This window comes from Anser brachyrhynchus (assembly GCF_964034855.1).
Source record: "Anser brachyrhynchus genome assembly, chromosome: 3".
NCBI classification, from domain to species: domain Eukaryota; kingdom Metazoa; phylum Chordata; class Aves; order Anseriformes; family Anatidae; genus Anser; species Anser brachyrhynchus.
The window spans coordinates 50,180,078-50,206,693 of record NC_137696.1 but is presented as its reverse complement, the minus strand read 5'-3'; positions in this window follow the sequence as shown (position 1 = coordinate 50,206,693).

Below are 26,616 nucleotides of genomic sequence, written 5' to 3'. Positions count from 1 at the left end.
GGCTGGCCTGCAGCTCCTTCCCATCCCTGGCTGTGCAGCTCAGCCCATCAGCTGAGCCATCTTCCTCCTCCTCAGTGCCTTAGGGCTTTAGTGGGAATGGCAGGACTCTTCCTTCCCCTCACAGTTATGTCTGTATAGCAGCTGTGTAGATGACACAATGCCAGGAGCAACAAGCAGGCAACACCAAAGCATGCTTCGTCCCAGGCCCTAGGCTGTTGTTTCAACGCACTCTGACTCTGGCATGGCTTATCAGGCACATGCAGGACTTTGGTCCTCAGCAGCACGGGTGATTTACAGCTGTCACCTTTATGTTGTCCTCCTGCCAGAGCCTTGGCTCCCAGAGCTGCTCCAGGCCAACACGTATTGCAGCAGTGGTGGTTGTGTCACTTAAACAGAGGGCACTGCTGAGCTGCTCTGCAGTGTGACAGGGATCAGGAGAGAGGTTTTTATTGATGTCAAGAGCAAATGGGTTACCTGACTTGAAGACTGTTTTGAAACAACCTACCTGGCCACAAAGCTTTAACCTAGTACCACAAGAGGCATCACCCTTCTCCCCCCCCCCACCCCCCCATCAATCTCAAGGTTACCAATTCACAACATAGGGAGAAAATTGACTTTCAAGCTGGTTTTCCCATCCCAAAGGTCCCTCACGAAAGCTCCCAAGGAATTAAAATGCTTCTGTACCATGGGACTCAGATGAAGTGGCCACAACTATGACCACCTTGTTTCAAAGTTACAGTCTGGGATGTTTTGAAGAACCCTTAACTTATTGTTTTTTGTATGTAGACTGCTTTGGGAAAGGGGTGAGGCTGGAGCCCATGACTTGAGCTCTTTGTGCTGACACACAGAGAAGGTGACCATTTTCCACACCTGGCCTTGAAAATCAGTTCGTTAACATTATCTCTAACTTTTTTTTTTTTTCTTTTTCACGGATGATATTCTTTTTGTTCTGGTGTAGATCCTTTTCTGTCAGCTTGTTCCCATCCAATTCAGAGGACCAGCTGGTCTCTGTGTGTCTGAAAAGGGCCTTGCTGTATTCTCCAGTAATTGCTCAGCACACCCTGGTCTGCAGCTGGGGAAGGCATTGCGTTGGTCATGGGTAAGAGACATTTGCTTTATACACACTGGGGGAAGTTTTGAAGATCGTGCAGCACGCAGAGGCAGCCTGCTTTTATTTGGCTGCCTGATCATTTTCTAAATGCTTTCAGTCAAATGAATATGAGGAGGAGGAAGCCTTTGCATGTGGAGGTCTGAATGGGCTAGGGCAGCCATGCAAGGAACTGCAGCTCTCACTCACGGGGAGCAAGTACCTCACGGCCACCACATCGCGGCCCAAGGGAAATCACCAGTGCTGGCACAGCTCCTGGCAGTCCCGGCCTGAGAAGGGGTGATGAAGGAGCACCCTGGAGACTTGCTTGTGCATCAGGAAGTTATTCTTTTTTAACAACTGTGGAAGGATTTTAAGTTTGTTTTCTCCTCTTGAACCTTCTTATTTTCTTCCCCCTCCCCCCTCCAGGATTTTGAAGGCTAGGACTGCACCATTTCATGTACCCATATGAAACCCGAGGCAAATGTTCTAGGAAGAAATCCTGACAAATGAATTTTGGAGAAATTTGAGATTAGGACTGTCCTCCTTCCCCCATTGAAGCTGTTGAACAGATAAATACCAAAAAAAACTCTAGTCCTAATTTCTTTCCAAAACACAGAGCCCTTTTCCTTCAGAAAAGGAAAAGAAGAGCTGCCAAGTCATGCGAGGTTTCTTGGGTCATAGAATCATAGAATGGTTAAGGTTAGAAAGGACCTTAAAGACCATGATTATATGTTGGACACGGTGCTTAAGGACAGGGTTTAGTGGGTGATATTGGTAGTAGGGGGATGGTCGGACCAGATTATTTTGGAGGTCTTTTCCAACCTTATTGATTCTATGATTCTTTGTTGGACCATCCAGTTCCTCCCGCCTGCCATGGGCAGGGACACCTCCCACTAGACCAGGTTGCCCAAAACGCCATCCAGCCTGGCCTTGAACACTTCCAGGGATGGGGCATCCACAACTTCTCTCTGGGCAGCCTGTTCCAGTGCTTCACCACCCTCTGAGTAAAAAATTCCTTCCTAGGTGTGGGGATTTGAGGGTATGGGGTTGAAGCCCTGGCCCTGGGCTGATGCCCCTGGGGTGGCAAGGCACTGCAAAATCTCTGCACTTCAGTGCATTCCCAGTGCATCCTGATGGAGCCAAAAAAAAAAGATCATTTTTGACTAAGTCTCCTAGGCAGGTCCAGAAAGCTGCTAAAATCTTTCCAGCTGCTCAAGGGAATTTTAGCAGTAATTTTGCAATACATAATTTCTAGGGACTCTTCTCTCACAAAGTGCTGTCCCCTGTGTCTTTCTTGGTTATTTTCCTCCTTTCTCCACTGCAGCCAAAACATCATCTGCTTTTGAAGGCTTAGGAATTGTCACTTCCAAGCACTGTCTGGAAAAAATTACTTCAACAGTGACAGATTCTCTCACACAGACCCTTGAAACATTACCTCCCAGCAACCTCAGAAATAACTCAAAATAGCAGAGGTGCCCATGGTGCAGCCTACAGGCAGAATGTAACCTATAATGTCCTGGAGGGTGGCTTGGGGCTGCCTGCTTGGTGACTGAAGTCTGGGAACATGGGTTGGATGGTGCTACAGGGTCCCCATGGCAGGTGATGGCTGCTTGCTGCTTGCTGGGGAAGAGAGGAGATACTGTCCCTTCCACTATTTGTGGTAATAACATTTCTGAAGTTATTTAGGGAATAATTGTTGCCTTTGAACACTCCCTGTAAGTAGTAAAGAAGCAGATTGCAGCACAGATAAGGTTGTACCAAGTTTCCAGCTTTTAATTTGCAGTTCTCTTTTTCACCAGATAACCAGCCCTTCAAAAACTGATCTTCAATCTCTTTAAATGGGCCTGCAGTATCACCCATTTGCCTGACATCTTAATTTAAGACTAGTTGTTTTCCTGTGCTGCTGCATGGATTTCAGGTTTCGAAACTATGCTGTTGATGAAAGTGTTTGAATGTGTGGGATGAGATTTATCAGAGCACCTAAGTGACTCAGGACCACCTACCTCAGTTAACACTCTCCTGGATTTCACGCTGATTGTGTGCTGTAGCCTCATCCCATCTGCACGGTGGCAACAGAGAAATCACCATTGTGGCTAATCTCTGACAGGTTCAAAAGGAGATACTGGATCTTTCTGCCTCAGATGCTAAGCCTGAAATCCCAAGATGAAGCATCAAATACAAGTCATTGGGTATGAAGGACCAAGAGTAGCAAGGACATTTTCTTGACAGAGTGCAGGATAGGTGCTCTTCCCACACAAACAGATGGAGACATCAGGAGTGACAGAGGAGTGGAAAGGAGAAGCACCAAAGTTAGATTGGGAAAGGTGACTCTGAAGTCCCACTCAACAGAAAACACATGCTTTAGTGTTCTCTTGGATTGGGTCCAAAAAGTCTCACAAACAGGCTAATGTGGAATAGTTAAGGTCTGTTCTGCTTTTATTTTGGTGTACCATGTTTAAATTACTGTGCTAGTTTGTGTCAAGTACACTTGCTTTATAATTAAATTTTGAAATGACGTTTTCTCTTCTGAGAAAGATATTTTAAAAATGAATTGGTTATTCTTCAGAAACTAAACTTTGTTGACAAATATGGTTTCTGTTAATGAAAGACTAAACTGGATGCATTAAGAATGAAAGGAATATAAACCATATGCTGTTAGGTTTGATGGACTAAACATGGTTCTTCTCTGTGGCATTCCTTGGGGCTGCCTTCAGGCTTGAGGTAGTATATTTATTTCATTTTGTGGTTTAGCACTAGATAACTCAATTAGCTGCAGGTTGGAAGAGCTGAATATTATTGGTCCACTTAAAAGACTCTTTCTACTGAAAAACTGAGAACTAATTCTGACTGTCTCATTCTTTATAAGTCAAGTCATAAAACTAGAGTAGTTGCTTTTCAATGTGGAAACTTTCTCTGTTTTGCTGTTTTTATGTATTTTTTTCTGAAAATTTAAGGACTGCATTAAGCATAGAGTGCATCCTTTTCACATAAAGAACATCTTGTACTTTAAGCTTGAGGTTTTGGTATTCTTTTCACAGAAGGCTGAATGATGCTCTTTGGAGAAAGAGTTTGCATCACATTGAGTAGTTGCCTACTTATGAGAAGTTGAAGACATTAAAAAAACTGCACGGACATGACTTTCATAAACAATTTTAATACCTTCATTTTAGGATCTTTAAATTTTAAAGCGAATGTTGGCCTTGGCTTCAAGAGCCACCATCCTTTGAAAGATCAATTATAAGATGCAGAGACTACGTATGGTTACAATAAAAAGAAACATTCACAAAGATGATTGTAAGTAAAAGCATACCATTCAGATTGATGTTATTCTTATTCTGGTTGTGTTGTTGATATTTATGAAAGTTTGGACAAGTGATGGGGAGCAGTGAATATGTTTATGAATCCCAAACAGCTCTTGTATTTTAGCGGGAAAACACTCTTTATACTGTTTGTATTCCAAGTGCATTATATGACCTCCAGCTCTAGAAAGGCTTTCAGCAATTGCACTGGGAAGATTGCTGTCTCCAGTACAATACCTTTGTGACTGACTGCATTAAAATTAGCATTGTGTTTCCTGTAAAGCTTGTAATAAGTGCGGTCCTGTTTCTATTTGAGATAATGGGAGTATTTTCATCAACTTCAATGGAAATTTTTATATATGTTAATGGAACAAATGAATTCACTTTAGCACAGATAACTGCCAAGTGGCCTTTCTCACAAACAAAGCACTCTATTTAGCTTCTCTGCATCTGAGCTGTCCTGGTGAGGTCTACAGGCTCAGTCTTGCGTGTCTCTAAATGGTTGTAGGACATAAAATTGGGAAATGAATAAATTCATGCATGGGAAAACATACCTATATGAAACCTTGGTAACTTCTGTGTTGCCCAGAACTGGAATGAAGAAAGCTCTATTTACCTGCAACTGTGCCATGGCTGTTGGATGAACCCCTTCTGCTTTGCCAAACAAAGAAAGAAGACAAAAAAAGGTGCACTGTCACAAGAAGTCCTGCCCAGCCTTTGCACTTCTTTTGCAACTCTCACTGTTTTTGCATTTGGATGTGTGTGTTCAACTGGCCCTTTTATACCTCTAGCTGGAGTCCTCTCTATCATGATGTTTGCCACAAATGCATCCCACTTCATACACACTATTTGCTACTGATGTTACTTGCAAAGTTATTTTAATACCCAGCTGCAGCTTTTGTGTGTTTTCATCTTTCACGGAGCTCTGTTAAAGTGGTATAAAGGGTAATGTATTATCTTCTGCATAGAAATCCAGCCCATTCTTCCCTCACATTTACTTCAGCAGCTTTCTTCTAGTTTGGATGATACAGGTCAGCAGGTTATAATGGCTTATGTTACTCATATATGCTATTTTGATTTTGGCATAGGCTGAAAGCATTCCATAAGCTTTCTGTATTTCCATGTGTTGGCATTTTGATGATGTTCTCATCATCAAAAATGTTCCAGTGTTTTACCAGTAACTGAGTCTTCATCTGCATCTTTCCAAAATTGTAATTTTCATTTCCACATTTCACACCTTCTTTTGCAAAGTCAGTTGTTTCAATGTCTCTTCCAGGTGCTTTATTCCATTAGCATACCAATAATACCTCTGGCACCAGTTTATTTTATATTTTAAAAGTATCTCCAGTTTAATTGTGGAAAGATCTGCAATGTGAGTACATTTCAAAATAAAACTTCACTGATCTAATGAATTTTCTAACAGTGTGATTTTTAGCTTGCCATTTTATTTTCCATGAAGCTACCATTTTCTACACTTCCTTTTGTATTATGAAATATTTTTTACTCCCTATTATTCTAGAGATGTTTCTGATGTGATTAATTGTTGTTTCAGCCAGTTTTATTTCTTCCATTTAGTCACAAATATCCCTGCTTATCTGGACCTATCCTATTTTCATTTTTGAGCATGCTTCATGCATCTGTAGAGGAAAGAATGTGGTGTTAGTAGGGACATCTGGTGACTATGCAAGTCTTGGATGCTCTGAAATTCCCTTTGAAATCCTTGCTGTTGTTTTTGTCTGCTCATGTTTTGCTGCTGATATACTCGATGATCATTGGGATTTGTGTCACTATGTGATATTTTCACTTTTCTGATCTGCAAAAGATCATCATTCTGGCTGTATGTGCAATGGGGACTTAACAGGCTGATTGCATGGGCATGAGCACTGGTTTCTGATGACTCTTCCACAGGGAACTGCAAGCTGCTTTAGGGAGGTGCCTGTGTTGATTTCAGTGGGCGACTGGGGCACAAGGACTGCTGGAGAAGATCTCTTGTAGATTAATTAGATTTTTTTGTCTGCAGTTTAAAGTGAGGTACATAATGATGACTTCTGCTCTTATCTTTCTTTCCTGAAGATTGTGTCTCCCTTCTCTGACTCTGTGTGAACTGCATCTTAGCTGGAAATTTTTGGGCTTCTCTGATAAGCTTTCCCATATTCCTTAGTGCTGCATTATTTCCCATATTTCCTTAGTGCTGCATTTACCAGCTCAGGTTTCAGGGTTGTGGTTCTATCTATGATTCCTTTGTGAATCAGAATATTATATCTGCTTGTATCATCACCTCATCAATGTCTTTAATCTTCTGAAAATATTTTAATATGAAGACACATTGTAAATGTACAGCATGCCTTCTGTGGTCATTAAGAAACAAATTCCTGGATACTCACCAGGCTTTTTAACAACCTTAGTAACATCAAATATGTGGAGCTTGTTCTGCTCTTACCATGGTGCTCATACATCCACTTTCTAAGCTGATTTGACCTATACTAAGTAGAAATACAGAGAGACTGCCAACACCTGCACATATTGTATTTATTACATATTGTATTTATTACACCTATCAAAGCTTTTATGAAATTCTGCAAAAGGGCTAGAATGCTTTTCTTCCTCCCTTCCTCGCCTTTTTTTTTTTTTTCTCTCTCTCATGGCAATGACATGTATCTAAGGAATGTTACCTCAGAGCTTGTTGTGGAAGCAAAGCACATTCTTCACAGCTTTTCATAGAAATGAACTAGTAAACTGAGTTTAAGTGTTAAGTTTCTAAATATTGAAAAGGATACCTTTATGTCAACTACAGAACATGTGCTCCATCACTGATGTGATTCCAGCAGCTGAAGAAGGAAGGGACTGACACCTATCTCCTTTCATTTATGTATGCATGACAAAGACATTTCTCTTCTGCAGCTTGTATGAAGCCCAGCAGAGGTTGCTTTTAAATAGAAATGGTGCAAGACTGGTAGACCTTTTCATTTTTCTCCTCACACCCACCTGCACAATTATGTTGTATATTTTCTCATACACCACAGTCATGAAGACATAGTTCTGCTGAACAGGCAGATATATTCACCATTATCCACTGTCTTAGGATATATCATTTTTATTGAGAGAACTGCTGTTTCATTTATGAACACCAAATAAAGTATCTGTGTATGCAAAGACGTTTTGAGAGTGGTTAATCTACCTAAGTAAAATCAGTAGGAAGCAAATTGTCATAAGAAAGTGCTTTTGTTCAGCCAAGCATTTCAGTCAGGTGTTATGTGTTTGGTTATATTTGCAACTACCCAAATGCACAGTGTAACAGGCATACCTCCAACTACTAGCAATTTATAGATTAAGAAGTATTTGCATTTTCACTCATTTTTCTAGTTGTTTTAAATGCAGAACAGCAACTAGAAACAAAGGGAGCATTTTGTGATTAGACAGACCTCCAAAAAGCACTAGCAAGTGACCATAGCTTTTCAGCCTTAAGTAGTCTTCAGGTGCTAGCAGTCAACATGGTGTTCATACATGCTGTTCGGAACAATGAGGCTACTAACACTGGCATTTAACATCACTCAGAGCCAACATAAGATAATTGTATAATTGAGGAAAAGTATCAAGCTGCCTTACCCTTAAAATTATGTCTCTCTATTTCAGAACAGCTGATCCTAATCTAATTAAGCATAAAGAGATCTGTCAAATTGTAAAGTTGATTAGGCTACTGTTAAAGGGGGTAACTCCTTTTCCCCTTTGGCAGCATCCCTTTCCCCTTTGGAAGAATTGGTCTCAGGGGTTAAATAAACTTGTGAATCACAAGGTGATGATTTAGCCTTGATGCACTGATGCACGGATGACAATATAGATCCTATTACAGAGTCGGTATCTCTTAGTGGAAGCTGCAGAATTGCTTACGCTTTCTTGGCTGAATTTTTGTGCTTTAAAAGTTAACCACTTTTCTTGCTTCAGCAATACGTTTATTTGTGATTGAGGTGTTTTTAGTTTCATGAACTTATAAGAGAAAATAAAAGATGATAAAAAGATGAGTTTGAATTCAACAATAAGAAACAAATCCTGGCACTGACGTTCACCTGCATTCTGGCATCCAGACTAGCCATCCAGACTAACCTCTCTTAAAGGAGGAGGTCATATCACAGAATCACAGAATCATCTAGGTTGGAAGAGACCTCCAAGATCACCGAGTCCAACCTCTGACCTAACACTAACAAGTCCTCCACTAAACCATATCACTAATCTCTACATCTAAACGTCTTTTAAAGACCTCCAGGGATGGTGACTCCACCACTTCCCTGGGCAGCCCATTCCAATGCCTAACAACCCTTTCGGTAAAGAAGTTCTTCCTAATATCCAACCTATATTCCTTTACAATTTCTAACAGAAAATCCTAACAGCATTCTTATGATTTAATATTAGGGAGCAGTTAAAGAAAGTAGGCTTACAAGAAGAAGTAGAAAAACAGTCATTTTTCTTTCTCCAGATATAAGGAATTTTTATGAAAGGCTTTTTACTCAAGGTCAGTCGCTGCTCTACTTCCTACTATAGACCTAAGCAAGAAATGTAAGTTTGCCTGTAACTTATTACTATCTGAAAGGCCAGAATCTATAGATATAGGCACATTTTGGGCCCACCAGCCCTCTTTACAAGGCCACTTTCATTGGCGATGAGTTTCCTTGGCCCTGCTGTAGCCCTGTTTGGGGATCAGAGCTGGGGTGACATGAGGTGATTTGCATCATAGCCCAGTCCTCCCACCACAGCTGTGGCACCTCCGTAGATCTACCACCCTTGTATCATTAGTGATGCCCTGGAGAAGCGGAGAAAGTTGTTTGCTTAGTCAGTCATGGATGAAACACTGGATATGCCTCTGATATACATTTGGTTTAACTACAAATTCTAAATTGCTTTCCTTTGCATGGCTATGACTAGCTTAGGAAAAAATAAGTATTGCTCTAAAAGTGAATACGGGAAAATACTGTGATGGAAAAATGACAAGGTGAAAAATGACACTCTAGAAATCATTCTCTCTCTCTCTCTCTTTTTTTTTTTTTCCCAGCTAAAAGCATTGCTCATGATTTGAAATGTGGTTTGTGCATACTTACATGGTATGTATGTGTAAACATACCAACTGGACTTGGAATTATAAACATTTAGCTATTAACCGTTTAACTAGATCACCTTTTCTTGTCGGTGTTCTTTGAGGTTGCTCTTTGAAATTCCAAGGTTTCTGACAAATGTGGGCATTGTGGGTCCATCTTAGGAAAAGCTGTCTCTGACATATGTGCACTTGTACGCTTCTTATTTTAACATAACGTAGGAAGATGAAAGCAAGGGTAATGGTAAATAAAGCACCTTTTCTTTAACTGTAGAGTCTGAAGTCTCATAACAGTTGTTTCTAAATATCACAGTAAATTCATGGTAGCATGCTAAAAATCTCACAGAGAAACAGATTCCTTCCTTAATAAACAAAAACCACTGCATGCTGAAGCAGGGGAGTTTGGTTCCTGGACAACATACCTGTCAGTGCCCTCACTCTCAGGTGGGCGGTAAGGGTCTTACAAACTCAGTGTCTGCATCTCTAGGTAGCAGCATTTTTGCTTTTAACAAACATCTTAATGGAGTAGTGATTAACCAGTAGTTGCATGTTGCAGTGGTGCAAGCATCTGTCTAATGTTTCTTCTTACATTCACTCACAAACACAACTGAAAGGTGCAGGGGCCCTTGGGGGCAGAAGACCTCCAGGCAGTAGTCTTTGCCTTTCTAGAGTGAAGAGCCTTTCTGTGAAAGGAGTATCCTTCTCTGGGGTACAAGGGAAAAACAGCTGATACATGAGAGAGGGAGAGCCCATGAGCTGGATCTGGGATGCTGAGAAGTGTGAAAGGTGCAGACTAGCCAGCTCCTTCTTTGGGGTGAGGTGGAGGGATAAGACAAGACCACAGAAGGCATTATATGGTTATTATTTTTATGATCTCCAGTGACAGATAACCTCAGGGTTAGAGGTGGAAACCTCAGTGAGCAATTAAATGTCTCCTGAGGTACCCAGGACCTGGTCCTCCTGAGTTTTGTAGTTCTGAAGGATTATAACTTTCTGGCCCAATCAGAGAGAAATTGAGATAATGAATCTCTGTAGAAAAGCGTTAGGAGAATGAAGTCATGCTGCAAACGTTGACTTTCAGGATCCAAAGCAACACATTCTGCATGTCCTTACTCAAGGGCATATTTAAAAAGTCTTAATGTTTTGAGCAAGTAATGCAATTCAGTGACAGTTTGGAAATGAAAATCCCTTTCTGAAAGCAAATGTATGGATAAAAGCAAGTAGAACAGGTCTTGGAGAGACAGTCATCCCTGAGGATGATTGGTGAGTACAACGACAAAGCAACTTTCTCCCTCCTCTCCCAAGTCAATGATATTTTTACCATTTCTTTTGATGGCTGAAACTTCAGCCTGCAAGGGTGTTCTACAGGTAAATGGTTGATTTTTCTTGTTTTATTCTAAATTTAATATATACCCAGCACTACACCTGGTCTATTTTGGTTACATACAGAAGCTTGTATCTCTTCCTCAGTGCTTCCTCTACAGACCTCCTTCTTGCTGTCCTTTCCCATCTTAAAAGAAATATGAGGTTTGGGGACTATTTCTGTTTGAGATATTCTAAGCAATCATTAAAAGATTCTTTAAGGTGACTTGACAGTATTAAAACCTGGCAACATTTCATAAGCTTTAAAGATGAGCATTTGAACAAACAATTATCCTCGACGCAGTCCATGAACTACAAAATCATCTTCTTGCCATGCACATTCACAATAATACCTCTTCTATTTCCTGCAAAAAAAAATATCAAATAAACAGCTTTTGTGATGTGCTGGGGAGGCCATGACCATGGGGTATTCTAGAGGAAAAGGGAGTGCATTTTTTTCAGAGAATTCCCTGCTAAGACTCTCTTTCTTCCCTTTCAGTGCAGGGAATATCCATCTTGAAGCCTTTACTAACCAAAGCTATGGCAATCTGTCTGAAAGGGTGCATCCCTTTCTCCTTGCTGCTTCTGTCCTCACTCTTCCCACTCCTCTTTCCATATTTACTTACAAACACTTTCCTGACTTCTTCTGGCTCGCATTTATAGCCTGTGTCTATTACTCTTCTGAATCCTTCTGTTTCAGCCTTGCCTCATTCTCCATGCACCTCGTCTCTTTCTTGGACACATTTTTCTGCACCTCAAGGCAATGGTACTTCTGATGGTGGCAGAAGAGAAAGCCAGAGGAATGATGGTACATGATACAAACCTCAGGAGATGAGTCAAAAAAATAAGGCACTTGATATAGGCAGGGAAGTCAGTGATGGAACACAGATTGGAAAAATCTCCTCAGTTGCAATGGCACTGTGTTTACACAAAAGCCTTTCAGGGCATTAATACAACTGAAGCATTAGTAGCAAGGTTTCTTATTAGTATCTGCTTTAGAGCTGTATGGTAACTAGCTTTTTTTGTTTGTCTGACCTAACTGAACAAATAATAATTAAAAACAAAACAAAACAATTTGTGTTTACCTGACAAAAACAAACAAACAAAATTACATTTAGCTTTTCAGAGAATTGAAAAGGCAGCAGAAGGAGATTGCCCAGATAGAATGAAAATAATTCTTTAATTCCTAAATAATACATTTTGTGCAGTGTTTTGGCTTGGTGGTTAAAGGGTAAAAAGGAAAATACTTTTTATTGTATGCATAAAATATGACAGAGTTTTGTACTTTTGAAATGGAAAGGCTAAGATAAATTGTTCAGATTATTTTTTTCCCAGTTCTTCTCAGGCCCTTGCTTTGTTTTATTTACATTCAGTAAGGTTATCTCTGAAACAATATTTTTGAGGAAACTAACTGTTCTCTGCAAAAAAGTCACCTAGCTCCTTCAGAAGAACATAGCATCATCATCTCCTCCCAGCTTGCTCTCCAGTTAGACAGCCTGACTCATGAACAAAGCCGTATCCTTCAGTGTGACCATGTGCTTGAGAGGGGGCTGCAGAAACATTAAATCAGACGATTTAATGTTTCCAATTATAGGAAATGTATTTGGAAGGATGCCAAAATGCTAAATAGCTTGATAAAAAAGAAAGGTTCTTTGTTTCAATTATTTCTTATTGCATTACATGCTTCCCCTGCCACCAGTTAATTAGAGACGAGAACTCTGCAGGAGATCCTGTTCTTTATTAATTTATTTTAATGTTATTAACAGTACTTGCAACGGCAATACCAAAGCCTGAATTAAATGGCAAGCTCTGAGTGGGAAAAGACAATCCAGTGGGTTATGCCATTGTCTTGGGTCTGGAGAGCACTGGCCTCTCCTCTGAAAGCCTCCTTGTGTGATCACATCACTTGGGCCTAGATGAATGGAGGTGTTTCCTTTTACTCCCATGGAAAATCATGCAAGTCCAGAACTGTCAGTAATCTGATGCTTTGTCTCTCCCTGTGACAACTTCTACTTTAGGAAGAGTTTGTGAGGAAAACTCTACAAAGAAGTGCTCAGTGATTATTTAAGAAGCCCTGACAGAAATGTAGCACATGCACTTTGGTCTTCATCAACACAGTTTATTTCACTTTGTCACTGTAGGAATGGTTTTAACTTTGTACCCTGTTGGAAATCAAACATTTAGTCAGATGCCAAGCAAACACTGTCCTCCTCCAGGTAGAGGGAAAAGGCCATACTCTATTCTGTAGCTCTTATCTTCTTCCTGACAAATGAATCAATGGGAATGGTAACTGGAGGCTGAGATCAGGATTTAGTCCAGTCAGTGTAATTCTAATTTAAAAAGAGGCTTTATGAGATAATGCAGAAGAGGAGTTTGTTACTTCACTAAGGATTATGGAGTTTAAAGGGTCACAGCTTCTTGTAGCAACTAGTTGATGGCATTAGGAGCTTAATGCTTATTTGGATTTTGACAACAAAATGTAGGTGAGATAAGAAAAAGAACCCGCAGCAAAACTTACGAACTAATTAGTCAGCATTACAACAAATCACTTCACAGGTGAAGACATCAGTAGAAATGTTTATGTTGGGGATTTATCTAGCTCTTCAAGCTATCTTGTTTCTGGTTTAAAACACGGGTTTACTCACTGAAATATTCTGCTTACAACACCATTAGGCTAAATACAATAGGACAACATGTTCAGTTGTTTGTTTGTACAATAACTTGTGGGATAGGTCCTCACTCCTCACTTGGTGCAATTTGACAGGGATTATATGAGCTTAAGAGCTGTCTCTGTGTAATTAGTTGTCAACTAATTTGTTCCAAGGCGGGGCCACAAGAAGAAAATTTTCACTAGTGATAGTTACTGAAATGTGTATTCTGCTGCTCGTGTTATCCCACTGCTGACATTTACATTTGTCCTTGGAGCACGTGCTAGTAAGCTGCATAAACCACAGCATCCTCATTACTCTGTGCTCTGGATGTGTAGGTTTCTGCACAGGATGTCTCTAACACAGCCTGTCTAGTCCTGCATAACAGACTGAATTCTTCTAGGAAAAAGCATATCTTACACTGGCCATATAACAGCACTGCAAAGAACAGTGAGGTGAAAGCTGATGGAGCCGGGCTGAGCAAACCTGGCCATACCTACACCATGCCAACATGTTGGATTGTCCCAGAGCTCACAGGATTAATTCAGGCTCAGGACTTGTTCCTTGTTGTGCTCCAGAACTTACTCAAAACTTCTCTGAAGTAGTGTCCATTAACAAGTTTGGCTTTGGTGGAAGGCTATGTATACAACATAATTTAGTTTTAGCCCTTTTCTGAGATCCTAAGAAAATGAAGAGCTCACAGCTTCTGAGGGTGCTCATCATCTTTGAGACCCAGCTCACCCAAGCAAGGCATTTATGCCAAGGATCCATTCGCAAAGCAAATCTTGGTTTAGGAGCATTCAGCTTGAGTACCTGGGGCTGAATCTAACACAGAATTCCTTGTGGAGGAAGAAAAATGGATAATTGACTTTCGAAAGCCAGTTGCTACAAATACAGCAGTATTGTCAGAAATCCAGAGAATATCCCCAAGCACTGGACCTAACTTTCAATTAAATAATCATCATTATAAAATATTATCCTACCTACTTGTATTTACATGCAACAATTGTGTTTCATTATTTTTACTAACCATCCAGTAGTTACAAAGAGTCGTTTATGACCACTTAACAGCCAGATTCTGAATATTTGTAGTGTAATTAGCCTGAAACAGTCTTGAATAATGTCCTGTTTACAACTCAGGTAATAAACCAAGAGCACCAGGGGACAGAAAGGCTAATTAAAGGGGACAATTGGAGAAACAATCCAGTGTTGGATGGCTGGAAACATGCTGTTATTGTTCCTGTATGGGGTAGACTTATACTAAAGGTGATTAAAGCTTAAAAGTTCCTTTTTTTTTTTTTTTTTTTGACTCATGGGGTCTGATTTTCATTTGCAGACAGAATTCTTTACACTTCCAGTGGCAGTATAAAAAAGTATTTAGAAGGATATTTATTGCCAAAGTGGTCTAAAGAGGTCGTGGTATAAAAGGGCAGTAAAATTCAGACTGAACAAAAATGTTAATAGGAACAACTTTCCTGCCCCTAAGTGCTCAATATTTTCTACATGCTGTGGGATCTCAGGGAATTAATATCATTGCTCTGTAATGAACACAGACTGACTGTATCCAGATAAGTTGTGCAATTGCTGCTAACATCCAAACCCTTCTAAGGTCTGCCCCAGTTTTCAGTCATGCTGGAGTGCTCGGTCACCTCTCATAAACTGAACTGGGTATTTGTGATTAGGGGGCTCTTGCCATGCTTCCAAAATCTGCTTTTTATTGGGAAAACTATTCACTGAGTGTCTTCCACATGCATATTCATTAAGAACATAGTTTTGTGTTTCTGTGTAGTTTTTAAGACTTCTGTCACCAATTTTAGAGTCTCATGTTTTCAAGTTTTCCTCTGCAAGCTGGAAAGACAGGATTATTTGGTTAAGCAACAGCAACAACAACAAAAAAATGTTTTGTTTTTTTTTTTTAACAAAATCTGCTCTCCTCTTTTGAACATGTAAGTGTAAGAGTTTTAGCTTTCTTTCCTAAATATACTAAGATTTGTGATATAGCTGTGAGAGTTGATAATTCTGGAAGTTTGAGACTAGCAGTGTAGCTTTACTCATGGGTCATGCAAGTACACTGTCCTTTCAGCTAAGATCAGTAGGAGTTTTGCTGTTATTGGCTTCAGTGAGGAAAATGTTGGCTCTGAGTAATGCTATCATATTAACTCTTGAAGAAGTATCAGATTACAAAATATAGTATGGACTGTAATAACTTGATAATTAACATTATGTTCATCAGTTGTCTTATACATGATGTATTTGTCCTTTATTTGATATATATGAAAGGTTGCTTTAAAAGGTTTTAAGACTGATATAAGGGACTATATTTTTTTTCCCAAGTTAGTGGTTATGTGTATTCATAGGACCCTGGAAGGAACCTGGAGATGCTGCTCTGCCACAAAACTCAGCTGCTTGGCAGAAGCTGTGTCTGTGCAAGGCCTGAGCCCCCACCTCTGCCGTGCCAGCGCACACTGCAGGATGCCATGGCTCCCCACCATGGGCAAGCAGCATCTTAAGTAGGCCTGTATGCTGATTTTGCTCTGCGTATTGTAGGTAGCAGGCATAGCCAGTGTGAAAAAGACCCTGCAGGACTGATCGCAATCAATAAAGTCACAACAGGGATATTTTTAACGTGACTGTCTCTGTCTATGTGAGCTGGTACTTTGGGTCATGTCTAACAATTTCCTTACAGTGTGGTCCTCAATGCATGATTTCTTTTATTCTTCTTATTTTAACCAGGGTAGATGTGATGTAGAAGATGGGCTGTACCAGCTCTGCTCCTGTGCAGCTCTTGTCAGTCTCACACCAGGCTTAAAATTGTGTGTATACCTGGCAGTTCATTTCTGATGTATTTCCATTGAGGCTGGAACAGATAACACTTAGGAAAATTCATCTGTAGACCTTTCTAAGATTTTTTTCCAACCCTTTCAAACCAATAAGCAGCTGGGGGAATAAAGTGACAAATGTTGCTTTGTCTGAGTTGCAGAGGTGTACATTAGCCAGCATCATTCAGGATGTTTTGAGAGGCTGGAGATATGCTGCCTGAGGAAAAGGTCTTTGGAAGTTTGCAAGCATCCAAATACCAAAATATTGCAGTTTTAGTGAGCTGGGAGGTACGTAGAGGAATGGAAATGAGTCTGCAAGTGTGCAGATGTATAAATGGACACGATAGAATCACAGAATCACAGAATGGTTTGGGTTGGAAGGGACCTTAAAGCCCATCCAGTTCCAACCCCCCTGCCATGGGCAGGGACACCTCCCACCAGACCAGGTTGCTCAAAGCCCCATCCAGCCTGGCCTTGAACACTTCTAGGGATGGAGCAGACCTGCAGTGAACATTATTCAGCATACTAATCAGGGGCTAGATGCTGATATTATAAAGTTGGGAAGTATGGCAAAAAAGAAGATGAGAAAGGAAAAATCAGATGAAAAATCTGAAGTTGCCGGATCAGCCAGGCTACTTGAAGCCTTGGCTAAACTAATGGGAGTTTAGATTTAAAATATGGACTTGGGAAGAACATTTTACAACACAAATATAGATTAGGAGAGTCTTATATAAGAAACAGTCATGTCAAAAGAGATTTGTAGGTAACGATTAGACACAAATAGACTATAAATTCTGAGTACATTTTTTTCCATAATAAATCAATTCACTTTTAAGCAAGTTATATGCAGGGAAAAGATTTCTTAAAGGACAGGAAAAGTCATATTATTTGTTCATACTTTAACAGTAGGAACTATATAATTTTTATAAGGATGTATAAGTGACAGAAAGTTGAAATGAGAAAGGGAAGCTAGGAAGTAATCTATCTTCTGAGGAAACCCAAGTGCAGAATTTATGCATTGCTTGTGATGGAACTCATTCCTAAAGTCTGACCTGTTTAGGATCTGTGTATCTGTGAATCATCTTACACTATTTATTGGTCTTACAGTTCAGATTCCAGGCTTGTCAGTACAGTAATTGCTTAAGGATAGTGGGTTTTATTCAAACTCACTTATGAGTAAGGGCAGCTTATTAAAAATGATTCCCATCATACATTCCTCTGTTTGTTTTAAATATCAATATGATAAAGAGGCTGGCTAAATAGGGAAAGATATTATGGGAAATACCTCTCTTTAAAGGCTGGCAAATTGCCTCTATGTAAGCAGCATTAAATGCCTTTATTTTATTTATTTATTTTTAATAAGAAATCCTGTGGAAGTCATGCTTTGGAAAGGCTCATGAAAAGTCACCAGAGGCACAACACTTTAAAACACACTTAGGATTGGAGTAATCCACAAAGAAATGGTGTGAAATGCTCACAGTACCAGGATTCAATGGATAGCTGGCAAAACTTCACAGGCAACAGTCTCTTCTAGGGGCTTAATCTTATAAATAAGGGAGGATTTTATTGCAAACTAGATTTATGAATATAATACTTATGTCAGATAGGAGAGGAGAAAAGAAAGATTTTTAAAACTTAATATATTTCTTGTTAAAAAATCTCATTGATTTTTATATTTATGAGACAGCTATATAAACCAATACAGAGCAAATTTAGCTATTTTAAGGTTTGGGGCAGAACGCTTGCATCTTCTTTTCTTTTAGTAGTTACATTAATTTTTCTGTTTCTAGAAAACCCTGGGATGGAATTTTTAGATTCTTCTGTATACAAAAACATCTAAGCTTATTCAGGTGGACTTCGCGTAGTTCTTTGCAGCCCAGGTTTTGCTGGGTATCAATGTGTGGCAACAGCATTGAATCACAGTGTTTATAAAGAAGTATTAGATGTTCAGGAAATAAGTGATAGTCTCAGGATGTTTTCACCTTGAAATCATTGTGGAGAGTCCAAATTTTGAGTCACAGAGAAAAGTGTTGAGTGAGTTACAGCCTCTGACAAGGAGAGAAAAGGAGTGTGTTGGCCCCCCCCACTCCACCCCACAGCCAAGGGGGTCAGGCTTTTTCCCTCCAGAGGTCAAATCCCCCCCAGCCTTACTTCTCTGGAGACAGAGACAGGGACAAATGTCACTTATGGCCCAGGGCTGACAGTAGTTGTGTGCACAGGAGATCTGTCGTGTGCTCCACAGTGGTTGTTGTGTCTCCATGAACAGACAGCTGGGATGCAGCCTCAGACCCACCATGGCTGTTTGGCTGTTTGTCTCATACCCTGCAGACATCTAAAGGCAGTGCTACTCTTTTACATCAAGAACAGCTGTTTTTTTTTTCTTTTTCTTTTTTTTTTTTTTCTTTATTCACAAGGCCCCCAGGGAGACAAAGACGCCATGACAGCAGTGCCATTGCCTGTTTGATGTTCCTCATTGTAACAGAGAAGACAGCTATGTTCTGTTTGCTAGCAGCAGGAGCTGCCTGAAGAGTTCACCAGGGAAAATCTGGCCCGAGAGGATCTGTGTCTATGCAATTATGTAGTACATCACCGTGTATATCCATAAAGACATTTATGATTCATGTCAGTACAGTGGATAGCATGGTAGGTATAATTAGGCCAATAAGAGATGATCCACCTGGGGTGTGGAGGATTGTCTAATGCTGCCAGTTCCAAGGGGTTGCAATGACGTACTAATCCAGGCCCAGACATGCTTTAATCAACGCTATCTTTATTATATGGCAAACAAACTCTCACGCTAAAGCAGAGAAAAAACACCCAAGTAAGTAAGCCCTGTAGCCTGCAGATCGTGAGGGTAGAGATCTTTTTGTCCCATCTGAGGAGCAAGCAGAAATACAGATTAAAGGCCAAGAAGATGCATTTATGGATGCTCTCCTGTGTTCCCATCACAATGCATGTGGAGCCAACTGGAACTGCTTCCTCAGTGTCAAATGGATCAGCCAACGAAGCCCCGTGCTAGAAAAAGGGATCTCATGTAACAGCAAGAAGGTCAAGCCATCTGCTGAAGGTTTCCGTGTCCATCCAACCTCCGCTTCCCTCCCTTCTCCAAAGACTGTGTCTGTGGGAAAGAGGTGACAGCTCTACAGCCACGTCAGGCTGTGCCTTGTGACCATACTTCCTGGTTACCCAGTTTGGTTCTCATTCTGGCTCTTCCTTGTGGTTGCTTTCCAGGCCTGTATTTTTGGCTATGAAGGGGGACCAGAGCCCACAGACGAGCTCTGTTATCACAGGTAGGATGGCTGCAGCCAGGGCAAAGCACTTGTCTGAGCAGATGTCTCCTCAGCCACAGTTTTCAATGCTGGCATAGACAAGGAGTTTGAAGAGAAGCAGAGCCTGCAAAATGGCGGAGGTTAGCAACAATGCTGAATCTGCCCTTTTGCCAACTTCTTCCTGTTAAGGTCACTCATAAAGCTGAAGTATCCATGGCTGAAGTAAGAGGTGGAGTTGAAGAATCGGACCAGGGAGCCTCTCCAGAGACTGAGCACAGCCTTGCCCAAGCACTCCTCAGGGTCTGGGAAAGTGCCACCCACTGATGACAACTGTGAGATTTAGTTATGTAGGTGGGGAAAGTGATGTGATAGAGGCATATTTGCTCTGGTGGGCAGGGAGGGAGCTGTTAGATGTAGTGGCTGCAAATGTGCAGGAAGGGGAAGGAAAATAAAGCATTTTGTTAGTTGTTGCTGTGGGTAGGTCGCTGCTGTGCTTTTTCCAAATGATCACCAAGCTCACGTATTTCCTAATAATCTTCGCCCTGTGCCACTTCCTTGTGTTCAAGGGAACACCAGCAGCCACAGGGAATGAAGTTCCCCATTAAATATTTCAAGTGGGGAAGCAAGAGAGAGAAGTTTAGCAATAGTATTCTAAAAATAATTCTAAAATTCTAAATTAAACCTTAACTTTTAGGTTTAAGAAGGAACACTTACCACTTTGGGCCTATTCCTAGCAGTTATCAAAATCACCTGATTAAGTGGGGATGCTCCTGTGGACGCTCACCTTGGAAGTAAAAGTATGATACAGTTTCTTTGTAAAACTTTATCGGTCACTGCCTCCCTGTGAGGGAGGAGATGGGAGGAAGCTACTGCCTTTGTGTTTTAAATGGGTTTTTACATAGCCTGGTGCTGTTTAGTGGTAGGCCTCTCCTATAGGCCCTTGTAAGCCTGAACACTGGGCCCTCTTCAGGTTGAAAACCACAAAAATAACTGATCCCTCCAGGAAATTCTGGCCGCAGTCTCTAAGAGCTTACAGTCTGAACAAACAAACTGTAGATAAGGTGGGAGAACAGGGACATAACATTAAAGAAATGCCATTTATTATGATAAATGACTTAGCAGTGATTTAAGGTATTGAAATATTATCATGCAAATAAACGCTTGATGAATGCAGAAAGAGAAGTGCCTGAGGTAATAAAGATTTATGGATTCCTGGTTGAACCACAAGGATTAGGGAAGGATGGGAGTGAAAAAAAATAGCTTGTTAAAGTGAAGATCACTGTTGAAAGGAGCTAAAAGGGAACTAACCCCTGCATAAGTGAAGGGAAACATCAGCTATTGCAGGTGGTAAGGCTTTTCTGCTTACAGACGTTATTTTTCTAAACAGAATAAATTGCTTATCAGAAAAAGCCAACTGTTGCCCCATTTCATCTGTTGATATCAGAATGATGGTGGTTTGGAGAGCAATTATGAAAGAAACACAAAACTGAGAAACAGAACTGTAATGCCAAAATATCACCGAAGAAGTGTAGGGAACACATGTACCCAAATGTAATGGTCTTACTGTTCATGACAGAAAATTGTAGCTCAAACTGGTGTCTTTTGAGGATGGTATTTTTTGCACACTGATAGTGAGTCGCAGACAGAGAAGACAAAGAAGGAAGAGGTAAAATATTAAGCTTACAATGGAAAATAAACAAGGAAGTGCCATCACACTAATCGAAGTAGATAAGCTTATACTGAAGATCAAGGTCACAAGAGACAAAATATAATTTAGTAATATAAACAAATCAAGTACAAAAATGAGGATTTTTCTGGCACACTACCTAACTGACATGGTGAATTGCAAAATAAAACTTGTCTTCAAAATAACCGAGAACACTTTTAAAGCTTTTACTTGTCTGCATTAAATAGATCATGCTGCATACATATTTAGGATAACAGCTAAGCTAAATTGATTCACTGAATAAACTGTGTAAATTATACAAGGTAATTCCTTTAGGGTGAAATTTTTCACTGTACTGTGCAACCACACAAACCCTAGACACCATCTAAATTCTCCACCATCCCTGAAATAGGATTAAAGACAGTGTCAGCCATTCACAGATGTGACCCTCATCCGTGAAGGATTATTTGAATTCATGCACATGAAGACTATTTGGGTAAGTATACACACTAACTATGTTAAGCACATTTGCTTGAGAGGAAGGTAATACAGTGCCTTAGCTGTACTTCTTAGTAGGAAGATTTCCATGGAAAGGGCTAATAATTAGTGTTCACCTGTACAGAGTTTAGTAAAGGGAGCCTGTGATCATGACTGATTCCTCCAGGCATGACCTAAATGATCATGTTAGCGCTATGTGTAGGCAGAGACATAACAGTTCAGTGTCAGTAATAACTGCAAGGCTTGAGCAAGACTGGCTCCAGAAATGGCATAGACAACCAGACTCTGCTGTGCCTTCTAGCTAAGATGATGCTTGACTTCTTATTGGAAATTAGAGCTACTCATGGAACAGAAGTAAGATTAGGTGCATAGTTATTTTTCTTCTTGCTTACTGCTCAGATGGATAGTGAGCTGTTTCTTCTTGGAGCCCAAAGTATTACCTATCATTTACCACCAAGGGTTGTCATCATTTATCATAGAGAAGTGGTTTCAGGGTCCTTATCCCCAGTAACATCCATACAGCATCCTTATGACAGTTACTGGAACAGCTCACCTGTTACCACTGATATTAATTAGAGTATCTATTTGCTTGACTCACTAACATGATAAATACTCAGAACCAGGCACAAACAGTACATCATCAATAATGGAAGGTGTTTGGCCTCCCCATCTGCCTAATTTCTGGGAGGTTTTTGTCTACCCCTGAAGAATGGATGAAAGAAAATATGTTCTATGGGTTAGGAGATGAGCAGGAATGCTTCATAATGGAAAAGAGCATGTTCATCATTGTTAGAGCAACAGCAATGAAGAGCAAAAATAGGGCCATGTTAGATGACGTTGAATGGCAGGAGGCCACCCGTCATTGCACTTAATCAGCCACAAGGCTTATGTCTGAATGAGGACGTAGAGTAAACCTACCAGGATAAATGAATTAACAGCATCGTTCCTAACACAGAGTGGGAAAAGTCCAGGAATTTGTTCATTACTTTCATTGGCCCATTCTGGGAGAAATTGGTTCAGCACTCCTTGAAGTGATCAGACAGGTTTCCTGCAGCTGTTTCTGTACAGGACACGTACTGATCTCCTTAAACAAAACCAGAAATGCTTCAGCCTCTGGGCCAATCTTTTTTCAAACTCAGATGCCCACAGTTATGCTCCTCAATCTGAACTCGGATACTTAAAAGAAGTCAGTGCTTTCAGTCATATATGTGCTAATCAGAAGTGGAGACAAGCCCAGAACTGGAAGAATCCTCCGGGAAGTGCAGTGGAAACAAGTCTGGACAATTGATTAATGTGGAAAAGCTGACATATAGGAATGAGAACCAGACTTTCATAACACCCATTGCTAAAGTTTTTATTTTTCAGACTGTGAACAGCAGAGGTTTTGTCTGAAAGGAAATTTGAGTTGAAGTATGCACTAAATATCAGTTACATTTATTTTCAACATAGTCATATATTCTGTTCATGATATTTTCTGACATACATGATTTTTATTTTTATTGCACTGTTATTTTATGACAGGTACATATTTTGTACATTGTGCCAGGATGTAACTTCATCACTTATGAATTCTTTAGATTTATATATTTTTAAAAAATCTTAAAAAACAAATTACCTCCCAGCATAGTGGACAAGAATCAGCAAGAACTGCCTAGAGTATGAGGGCAGAGCTTAGCTCACAACTCTTGTGCTTTTTGTGAGACCCCTAATTCACAGGGTAGTCAAACATTATGATTATATTCCCTTTTACAGGTGAAAAGCTAAGCTTGCCTTTTGAAAAAGTCTGTCATACAAAAACGGAACAATAATAATCTTTCTTACATATGTCCTTCCTGAGATAGTCCCACAACACCATGACCCTGACACAGAAAAGACCCATATGTTGTTAACAAAGTTCTGGTATACTGCCTGAAGTCATATTGTCTGCTGGAATAAATACACTCAGTTTCTTCACCTGTAGAATTGCAATCACAATATTTGACAGGCACGGGATGCTGTAAAGATTTGTTCGTGTCTTTATCCCAGTTGGAACATGTAAAAAACTGTCACAAATGCAGAGTGTTAAGCATGGTTCTTAAGACCAAAATAGCACTGGAGCTAGTAGCATTTATTCTCCTTCACCTGTCCAGTGAAATATAGGTTAGAAACAGCAGAAAAATGCCCTGACAGTTGGTTGAGGTTTATCTTTTAACCCGTGCATTCAGAAGGTCATGTAAAAACTGAAACTTCACTTCACAGATATGCAGTATTGACCTGTTAATGACAATCAGGTTGTTTTTTCAAACAGATCTGGATCAAGCAGTTGCTATGAGCTTTTGGTAGGTGTCCTCTGGACTGGTTGGCAGCAGCAAAAGAAAAGACCCGTCTCTGGCTCATCTTCTGTTGCTCCCAGCTAGGCTCCTCGGCTGTATCCTGGTCCTGGCCCATCCACTCACCATGGCTGGGGCTGTCCGTGGGCCTTGTTACCAGCACAAGCTCTGCAGGCCATGTCCTGAGGGGTGGTGCCTGTGGGTGAGGGCATGGCCTGCACCAGGGCCACCTTCACTCAGCTCACCTGCCCTTTGGGAGCAGCTGCTGCTTCTGCCTGACAGACGTAAGGAAGATAAGTAGCACCGCGGTAGTTTATTGGATCCACCAGTACTACAGGCAGCGAGGTCTGCCTTGCTCTCTATCCTTATCAGTGTAGATAATACTTAGAGGAAAGCCACCTCCACTCTGGTGTGTTGAGGTCCTCCCAATGACTGGGGAGTGTTAGAAAGGCAGGTACTCAGTAACGCCAAGAACCAGGCCCTGATGTTGGTGGCTACACGTAGAAGATTTACTCATAATACAGCCTTTCTGGTCACTTTGAAAAAGGGCTGGCCTGCCTTATTCTGCACCCAGTTGGATTATTAATTTTGATGTAATGTAGAAACACCCTGCTGGGAAAGTCCAGCCAAAAATAAAGTCATGCATCTGTGGCCTTCTTTTTAATTCCCAGTCAGCCTTCATTGTTGGGCTGACCTAATCATGTCCACTGGTTTCTTAAATTAGCTCTGTGGATCTGAAAGACGCTGTACTTGTTTCAAGAGCATTTTTAATTGAGCTAAGTTGTAATTACCTGATGGAAAACTCTCTCAGGTAGAAATAGTTTATATATTCATTGGTATGTATGCATTTGAAGGTATGCAAAATGAATCCACGAATTTGTCAACTACAAGAAGAATCATGTCGCTTATACTGTTGATTACATATAATTAGGATTTAAAATATATGCAGATGGAAAGGCAAACGAGCTCAGATTGAAATTACTCATCGCTTTCAGTCATTTTCACAGCAAGCATCAATTGTCAAGGTCTGCTTTATTATTTTTTTTATTTAAATCCTCACTAAGACCTGAAAATTATTTTAATTAGATTAGATTATGGCAACAAATCTGCCTCAGTGCGGTCTCGTCCATGCAGAACCAATTAGTGCATCATTCCACCAAAACTAGTGAGACCAAGAGAAGGGTGTGGATGAGAGGGGAAAAAGGGAAAGCAGATGTGGTTTGAGATTTTTTTCCATTCAGTTTTCAAAATAATTTCCCATTGTCTGAATTCTACTCCCACTGGCGTCAGTTGGAGCTCTGCCAGAGACTGCAGTGGGAGTAGGGCTAGGTCAGTGCATGACCTTTTGAAACCACATCCTCATTTGTTATATAAATGAAAGCTCTGTGAATTGCTTATGCTCACTGCAATAGTTCTTGAAATTGAGAACTGCCAAGGATGATGGAACACCATTGATTTTGAGGTGGGCAACACAAATCTCAACATGGGTAATGTTTGGATTTGCTCCTTTGGAGCATGGGGTTTGTTCCTCTATGCATAGAGTTGTGGGGTTCATGCCACATCACCAGACTCCTTACCTCAGAGTGCTAAAAGAGCACAAGTCCTACATCCTATGAGTTGGTGAGGTCGGAAGACCTGAGAAAATCAGAACAAAGTGGACATGTTTGCTGGTGGTTAGCTACATAGAGACTGTAAGTCATCCTTTGTGCCTGAACCCTTTGATGTGCCATGCCAGGCCATGCTTGTGAACAAGCAATTTTTTTTCTTTTTTCTCTCTGTTGGCATTGGCTCCATCACTAGATTTTGCATTACTTTTTGTTTTGTTTTTCTTCTTTGTGAGGGGAACACGGCATTGCAAGAGGGGGAAAGAGGATGAGCGAAGTAGGTAAGAAAGACAGGTAACCCTCCTCACTTTCTTTGATATATAGATAGTTGGCCAGGGCGGGTAGGGCTTTTCAGAACTCTCTTTAAGGATTTTTTGGTACCCAATGGTTCTGACTTCCTTCTCAATTGTATAGTGTTGAACAAGAGGTGCTTGGGCTCCATGGGCTCCGTGACAGCGCATCTTCCTAAACATAGTGCAGACCTTGTATTAAGGCTTGACTCAGACATGCAGTCCTTGTATGTTCTTTTGACTTATGTATAAGGGTAGGTAAATATGGAGGTCAAATTACTATCTTTCCTAGATGCTTCTTGGATAAAGAGATGCTTTGTATATAAATACCTACACACATATATCTATAACCGTGTACCTATATACTTACATATATCTTCAGTGATCACTGTTGAAACTTTACTGATTATTGCCCTGAACTTCTGCATTTTATATAACACTGTTTTAATCTATGTAAGTTCAGAGAATTTTGGGGATTTCACTATACCATGATTTTCTCAGTGACATACATCTTATGGAGCTTCTTCCACTGATGAGGACTCTTGCTGAGGAATGTTTCTTCAAATAAACTAATTGATAAAAGAGAGTTGCATTCACAAAGAGAGAAAATGAGGAAATGTCTTGTATCACAAATGTGATAGAGAAATTCCATTACTAAGGGAAAAACAAAAACAAAAAA